The following is an 8,887-nucleotide window of genomic DNA, read 5'->3' as shown; positions in this document are numbered from 1 at the left end:
TGCGGACGAAAAATTTCAAGGGGTGCGGACGGGATTTTCGACGGAACTTAGCACTAAAATTTTTTTTCCCGGGGGTGCGCCCGCCCACCTTGGGCAACCCTTAGGTCCGCCCCTGATCTAAAGCAATTCACCAGGTAAGACCTACCAATAGCCCCTCACTTCCCAGGTATTAGGTGTCACACCCCAACCGATGGCGGAAACATCGGGATGAGACGAAGTGTGTATAGATTGCAAGAGACGTCATAACACTATGTGACAATATTTAATTTAATTCAAGTTTCATTTCAATACTAAATGTCATACAAGGTTCAAAAAGAAATAACAACATTGGTTCATAACATAACATAACAATAAAAGATAGATTAATCTAGGTGTGTATCTAGTCCACCCTAAATCTTGTTTCGTCTTGAATATCATCTCAATAATTAACCTGCAACATGTATTAAAATAGGTTCATTGCAAAAGCAATGGCGAGTATACAAGTTTGGTTACATAGCATAATAGAATAAAAACTCATATCCAACATGTTACTAAGTGAATAAATTTACTAGCAATGCAATTTTGGCGTACTATATGATCAAACCCAAGAATACAACGCATACAATAGCCTAATCCCAATAGTTTAGCGGGGTGGTAATGTTTAACTTAACAATACCCAATAGAATAGCGGGCGGGGCGTTAATCCTATAGCGCTATAATTGTTAAGGTGGGCTAGCAAAGTTAATGAGCATATAACGTTCCAAATCGTTCATAGAGCATACAAGCATAGCAAATATTCACAATAGTTTCATGTCACGTTCATAGATAGAGTATGTTTTGTTTAAGCATAAAAGTTGTTTTGAATAGGTATACATGTTGCATCCCAAAGTGTAAAGGGGAAAAAGGGATCGAGTATACTCACATTAGTTGCGTATGGAGTTCTTGAAATAACGCACGAGTACAAGTTGGGAAATCCAAAAGAACGAACAAGAGCGATTATCCTAGATGTGAAATACCAAACCGTGAAATAGTTAATTAATGATCCATATGCTAAATAAGATTCCTAATGTTTATGGATTACAAATTAGTAATTGGTAGATTATATTTTATCTTAACGAGACCGGTTAATATATTAAAAAAATTAACATTTATAATTTAAATCAAACCACATAGACACAAGAAACTTACTTCTATTATTATTATATTATCAAGAGATATATTAACTGAGTGTCGGTAATTGAATATTAAAACAATATTATAAGTTGTAAAAAAGACACATTTCAAGGTTGAATTTAAAATTAATGTTTTTTAAAGCCGTTAATGTCGTAAACACTTATATCTTATCTTTTAAATTTTAAAAGCCATAAATAATTAAACATAATGAGAGGCTAAATACAATTTCTTTTACGAAACCAGACATGACCTTAGCATTTCATATCAATAAATCTAATTAAGCAATAGAAGTATCAACAAAAATTATTATAATGAGTTAATCATAATTTAATATTATTAAATAGTAAATGTATCAATATATAGAAAGGATCATGTTGAATATGATTAGTTGACACCTGAGCTACTAATCAACATTCGTTCCAAACTTGTTTCGAATTTTGATTACTTGCCAAGTATAACTTTTATTGATAATTTTAAACATACTTAATTCGGAAATGCTTTTTTTTATTATTAGAATACAAGTTATCTCTTTTTTTATTAAAAAAAATACAAGTTATAATGCTCACCATTTGTCATATCACCATTTGATAAATTATAAAAGGTTGGATATGTAAAATAGTAAAGGTTTAAAGTTTGATTTCGTCACTGTTGGTTTTTATATATAGGAAACTTGCATTGCCTTCTTCTCCCCAAACAAAACCCAATGAAACATAAAGGAATCTTATATTGATTTTAAGTTGAATCAATATTAGTTGTTAAGAAGAAAAGCAGGTTCATTTAAAAGGACCAACGAATGAAGATTTATAACAGCGAAAAAGTAAGGGGGGGATGGCCGAGTCGAACCCGTGACCATCTCCTATTCGTGTGATTTTCAACAACCACCATTAAGTTACACAACAGATTACTAATGTGAACAATTACGATGATTCAACAATGATTCGAAGGAAAAAGAATAGAAAGATGATAAAACGTATACCGAAACGATTACGAGTAATTCCCGTTGTGAACATCCGACGACTCCATTGTTCCGGCGACGTGCAGGTTCTCCGGAAAAGCTTATTGTTTACCGACGTGGTGTACGATTTCTCCGGCGATGCCTCCGATCCCCGGGGTTGTGTGTGTGATGCCAACGGGTGATGAGAGGAGGTTACGGGTGTTGTCAGCTGAGCCGACGCCGGAAATCACGTCGAAATGGTCGCCTCCACCGCCACACACGGCGGCGCCGCTGTCAGACTCATGAGGGAGAAGGAGGGGGTGGATGTTTGGTTGTGGATGTTTGATAATAGAGGGAGCGGGTGAGATCGAGAGGTAGGGGGTTGTGTTGGTGTTATAGTTGCAGACAAGAGCTAGGAGGGGAAGGGTTATTAAACTATGTAGGTGTGTTGAGATGTGAAGGAGATGAGAGCCAAGAGGTGTCGGCTGTAATAAGAAGAGGGTGTTAGGGTTTTGGGTACCATTTTACACTTTCAAGTAAATACACAATTAGTCCCTCAACTTTAATGAGTTAATTAAATAGTTAAATTAGCTTGGTTTAAGTTTGGTTTCCTAGAACTAACTAGGTTATCTAAATAACCTTTAAATTATTTAAATTACTTTATTAATTAATATGTTGATTTTTTTTACAAAAATAAATAATTAATAACACGGATGATTAACCGCATAAAAACTTTTCGACGGTTATTTAATTCGCGAAAAAACTACGTTGGTTCAAGTTTAGGATTTGCATTTCAAAACGGGTCGGATTTCGAGAATCCATTTTGACGGATGTTACAGTCTCCCCTACTTTAGGAGATTTCGTCCTCAAAATCGAAGAGGAAGACTTTTGAAAAGATGGCATCTAAAGATTCATTAGAGAGAATAGATGAGACTTGATCACGAATGGGGTTCGTATAAAAGACATGGAATAATAGAGAATAGTGTGAGTATGGAAGTGAACGACTGACTCTAAGCGATTGCAAGTATAAGAATGGCATAAGTATTGATTAGACGAAGTAGCGTGTTAAAAATGTAGTCCCGTCGTGGATAATAGGATATAATGCGTTTGTGAGTTGTTTAAGGTTTTGAATTAGGTCCAAAGGTCTGCGAAACACTGAATTTCTCATGGCACGTTTTACGAAAGTTTATATCTTGGTGAAAACACTTATATATAGGATGTACCGATGGGGTATCCACCATGTTTTAACCATCTTATGTCCGTCTCATATTCGGTGTCATGTTACGTCCCGTGTCTTTCCATACGCAGTAGTACACTCTATGATTCTCATACGCCCATTACTATAATCCTGTGTGCACCCGTGATTATGCCAATTGTCGCATGATTCGCATAGCTTGTACTAGTTGCGTATGAATTTAAGGTATTCATAAATTCTGAAAATAAGATTGCGTATAAATATGGAAGTAGTATATAAGCATGTTTGTGTTCCAAATAGATAAGGCCAACGTAAGCGAATCCCTTGGGTTTCGCTCGCATACGGTGCGAATGTATGAATTTTGAGTATGAATAAGGGCATGAGCATAGTATAAGTTTAAATATGAACACGCACGTGAGCATAAACACAAAACGCATGTCAGGAGTATGAATAAAAGTATAAGCATAACGTGTATGAAAAATAAGTATAATTGCGAGTACAAATATGAGTATAAGCATAAACACAAAGCGTATGAGTATGAATACGATATAAGTGTGAACTTAAGATGTATGAGCATAGATATGAATGTGTATATAGGTGTAAAAAAAATACATGTGTAAACAAAGTTGTACAAGTGTAAATGAAAACATAAAATGTATGAACATGAATATGAATGTAGTATAAACATGAATGTAAGTACAACGTAACTGCATAATTGTGAGTGTATGTATAAACGTAAAACGTATGAATTTTGAATCACGGGTATAACATAAGTGTGTAAGTGTGAACATATGTGAAGGCATAAAATGCATAAGTATGGATGTAGAAAGTAATGATTTTGTTTATAGTATAAATCGAAATACATGAGTTTATGTGCGTAAAAGGTTAAAAGTTTTGAGTATGAAAGAAAAGGAGATGAGTGACACGCATGAGATTGTTGCGAAATATTGACTAAAACATGTAAAATGATATGCGTGTATAGTTGTTTGCGTAAAACGTGAAGTTAAAATAGGTCGAGTTGTCACGAAATATAGACTCTAGTTTGTGGATGTAAAGAGATTATAAAACGTTTATTGGTTATGTGAAAAGGCACTTTGTAAAGGAATGGAAATGATACTATGGTTCTAAAAGAATTTACATAGTTGAAAATTTGTCGTCCTTACGAAGTTTCCTTGCCCACGTATTTTGAATTTAATTGGCGTATCGAGCGAGGTTTTGAAAAGTTATTGGGATTAACAAGTTTGCATCGTTTAAGTAACTTTGTATTAGAAAGTTTTGAAGTTTATAGATAGATATGTGAAAAGGTTCATCCTTAGGAAAAGGATCTTGGTATATGAACTTAGTGTTTTGCTGGAAAAGCGTCTTTTAATAAAAATGTGTTATTGATTTGAAAGAAGTTTTAGTAAATGACTGAATAATATTTGTAATATCTTGTATGAAAAGTTGGTTTGATTCTCAATTAAAAAAAATAGCATTCTTTAGTACAGTGATGCGAGATGAGCGTTTTTTAGTAATTACCTGAACTATGAAATTTTGTGGGCAATGATTTTATTAGACCACCTAGGTTGATAAGTAGCATGTCGTGAAATTTTGAAAGTCAAGGAATAAGCGTCTACGAAAAAGTTAAACATTTTGTGTACGTGAGCTATATGAAAATAGATGGTAGGGTAAGAAATTCCTTTATATAAATAATGCATTTTGAAATAATTAGAGGTTTGATTAATGATAAACGATTTAGATGTAAACATGATCGGGTTTACATAATATAGTCTATTAAAAGAAAGTATCGGTAACGATCACCAAGGTAAGGGAATCACCCCTAACCCATTGGTGAGGTCGTTGTAAGATGAGAAAAGAAGCATAGTTAATCGTCAAGGTAAGGAAATCACTCCTATCTTGATGATATGTCTCCACTTACCGTTACAAAAAAAATGTAAATAAAATTACGAGAAATTATGCATGCTAATAATGCTTTATCGTACGAAAAGTAATAGTATGATGTATGCGCAAAAGTGAAAACTCACAAATGGTTCAAAATTGACAAGAGAGAATTTCATCATAAAAGATCGAAAATAATAAAGCGTAAGTTCGATTAAAATTTGGATGGTTCCAAAATGTAACGTTGACTAACCAAAGTGGTCGAAAGGTCTCTTGAAATTGAGAAGCATGCTTTGGCCTAATAGGTGATATACTCTCGCCGACAAGTCGGTTAACGGTATTCACTCTTCCAGTTACTACATGTCCTAAATCAATCGAAATTTCGAGACTTGGCGGGATTATGAAAAATCAACGAATGGAACTAGTCGACAAGGTGCGGGTTTCACCCCTAACTTGGCGATTTTGTATCCTAAGTGTGGTTGGTACTCGTCGGGTCAAAATTTAATTTCAACACCATGACGAGGGTCCACTAGAGTTTGAATTGGAAATTTACCATTTAGATGTGGATTTCACTCCTAGCTAAATGGCGAAATTTCGTGCAAAAAAAAAATAATCATAACAATAATAATAATAATAATAATAATAATAATAATAATAATAATAAGCGGGATGAGAGTCGTTCACCAAATTGTGGGTTTCACGCCTATTTTGGTAAACTCGTCTCTTTTGTAGAATATGAGTGTTGTCGGATTTAGAATAATCGAGTAAAATGCATGAGGAAAAGTGTATGCCAAAGGAATACACAAACAAGTATAAACGCATGAGGAAGTATATCAAGAATGGTACATAAAAATGAAATAATAAAACAAGTATTAACACATAGGGATATATGTCAAGAATAACACATAAAGAATCGAATATTGAAGCAAGTATTAACACATATTAAAATAAGTATTAACACATAAGGATGGCACGTCAAGTATAGTGCATAAAGTTAAGACGACATATGTACTTAAAAGTTTAAAGAGAATGGATAAGAAGCAAGTAAGTACCATGCAAGTAGTTTCAAGTAAAACCTAAGAATAAGACTCTAAAACTATAGACTAGGTTAAAGCATTACTACTTTTCCTAATTCCCTATAGTTATGGCTCTGATACCAATCTGTCACACCCCAACCGATGGCGGAAACATCGGGATGAGACGAAGTGTGTATAGATTGCAAGAGACGTCATAACACTATGTGACAATATTTAATTTAATTCAAGTTTCATTTCAATACTAAATGTCATACAAGGTTCAAAAAGAAATAACAACATTGGTTCATAACATAACATAACATAACAATAAAAGATAGATTAATCTAGGTGTGTATCTAGTCCACCCTAAATCTTGTTTCGTCTTGAATATCATCTCAATAATTAACCTACAACATGTATTAAAATAGGGTTCAATGCAAAAGCAAAGGCGAGTATACAAGTTTGGTTACATAGCATAATAGAATAAAAACTCATATCCAACATGTTATTAAGTGAATAAATTTACTAGCAATGCAATTTTGGCGTACTATATGATCAAACCCAAGAATACAACGCATACAATAGCCTAATCCCAATAGTTTAGCGGGGTGGTAATGTTTAACTTAACAATACCCAATAGAATAGCGGGCGGGGCGTTAATCCTATAGCGCTATAATTGTTAAGGTGGGCTAGCAAAGTTAATAAGCATATAACGTTCTAAATCGTTCATAGAGCATACAAGCATAGCAAATATTCACAATAGTTTCATGTCACGTTCATAGATAGAGTATGTTTTGTTTAAGCATAAAAGTTGTTTTGAATAGGTATACATGTTGCATCCCAAAGTGTAAAGGGGAAAAGGGATCGAGTATACTCACATTAGTTGCGTATGGAGTTCTTGAAATAACGCACGAGTACAAGTTGGGAAATCCAAAAGAACGAACAAGAGCGATTATCCTAGATGTGAAATACCAAACCGTGATATAGTTAATGATCCATATGCTAAATAAGATTCCTAATGTTTATGGATTACAAGTTAGTAATTGGTAGATTATATTTTATTTTAACGAGACCGGTTAATATATTAAAAAAAATAACATTTATAATTTAAATCAAACCACATAGACACAAGAAACTTACTTCTATTATTATTATATTATCAAGAGATATATTAACTGAGTGTCGGTAATTGAATATTAAAACAATATTATAAGTTGTAAAAAAGACACATTTCAAGGTTGAATTTAAAATTAATGTTTTTTTAAAGCCATTAATGTCTTAAACACTTATATCTTATCTTTTAAATTTTAAAAGCCATAAATAATTAAATATAATGAGAGGCTAAATACAATTTCTTTTACGAAAACAGACATGACCTTAGCATTTCATATCAATAAATCTAATTAAGCAATAGAAGTATCAACAAAAATTATTATAATGAGTTAATCATAATTTAATATTATTAAATAGTAAATGTATCAATATATAGAAAGGATCATGTTGAATATGATTAGTTGACACCTGAGCTACTAATCAACATTCGTTCCAAACTTGTTTCGAATTTTGATTACTTGCCAAGTATAACTTTTATTGATAATTTTAAACATACTTAATTCGGAAATGCTTTTTTTTATCATTAGAATACAAGTTATCTCTTTTTTTTATTAAAAAAAATACAAGTTATAATGCTCACCATTTGTCATATCACCATTTGATAAATTATAAAAGGTTGGATATGTAAAATAGTAAAGGTTTAAAGTTTGATTTCGTCACTGTTGGTTTTTATATATAGGAAACTTGCATTGCCTTCTTCTCCCCAAACAAAACCCAATGAAACAGAAAGGAATCTTATATTGATTTTAAGTTGAATCAATATTAGTTGTTAAGAAGAAAAGCAGGTTCATTTAAAAGGACCAACGAATGAAGATTTATAACAGCGAAAAAGTAAGGGGGATGGCCGAGTCGAACCCGTGACCATCTCCTATTCGTGTGATTTTCAACAACCACCATTAAGTTACACAACATATTACTAATGTGAACAATTACGATGATTCAACAATGATTCGAAGGAAAAAGAATATAAAGATGATAAAACGTATACCGAAACGATTACGAGTAATTCCTGTCGTGAACATCCGACGACTCCATTGTTCCGGCGACGTGCAGGTTCTCCGGAAAAGCTTCTTGTTTACCGACGTGGTGTACGATTTCTCCGGCGATGCCTCCGATCCCCGGGGTTGTGTGTGTGATGCCAACGGGTGATGAGAGGAGGTTACGGGTGTTGTCAGCTGAGCCGACGCCGGAAATCACGTCGAAATGGTCGCCTCCGCCGCCACACACGGCGGCGCCGCTGTCAGACTCACGAGGGAGAAGGAGGGGGTGGATGTTTGGTTGTGGATGTTTGATAATAGAGGGAGCGGGTGAGATCGAGAGGTATTATAGTTGCAGACAAGAGCTAGGAGGGGAAGGGTTATTAAACTATGTAGGTGTGTTGAGATGTGAAGGAGATGAGAGCCAAGAGGTGTCGGCTGTAATAAGAAGAGGGTGTTAGGGTTTTGGGTACCATTTTACACTTTCAAGTAAATAAACAATTAGTCCCTCAACTTTAATGAGTTAATTAAATAGTTAAATTAGCTTGGTTTAAGTTTGGTTTCCTAGAACTAACTAGGTTATCTAAATAACCTTTAAATTATTTAAATTACTTTATTAATA

General features: G+C 33.8%; 1 long non-coding RNA gene across 2 annotated transcripts; it reads right to left on the bottom strand.

Moving 5' to 3' along the window:
• Positions 1-388: 388 nt before the first annotated feature.
• LOC110927523 lies at positions 389-8,666 on the bottom strand. Of its 2 annotated transcripts, XR_002585691.1 has the most exons (4): positions 8,277-8,666; positions 7,054-7,132; positions 902-980; positions 389-430 (listed from the first exon to the last, which is right to left on the bottom strand). It is a non-coding gene; the product is annotated as an uncharacterized LOC110927523 (long non-coding RNA). The 2 variants fall into 2 exon arrangements; XR_002585692.1 differs by lacking the exons at positions 389-430; positions 902-980 and adding an exon at positions 6,541-6,582.
• Between the last annotated feature and the right edge of the window lie 221 nt (positions 8,667-8,887).

This window comes from Helianthus annuus, chromosome 3 (genome assembly GCF_002127325.2).
Source record: "Helianthus annuus cultivar XRQ/B chromosome 3, HanXRQr2.0-SUNRISE, whole genome shotgun sequence".
NCBI classification, from domain to species: Eukaryota; Viridiplantae; Streptophyta; class Magnoliopsida; order Asterales; family Asteraceae; genus Helianthus; species Helianthus annuus.
This window is presented reverse-complemented; position numbering and strand designations above follow the sequence as displayed.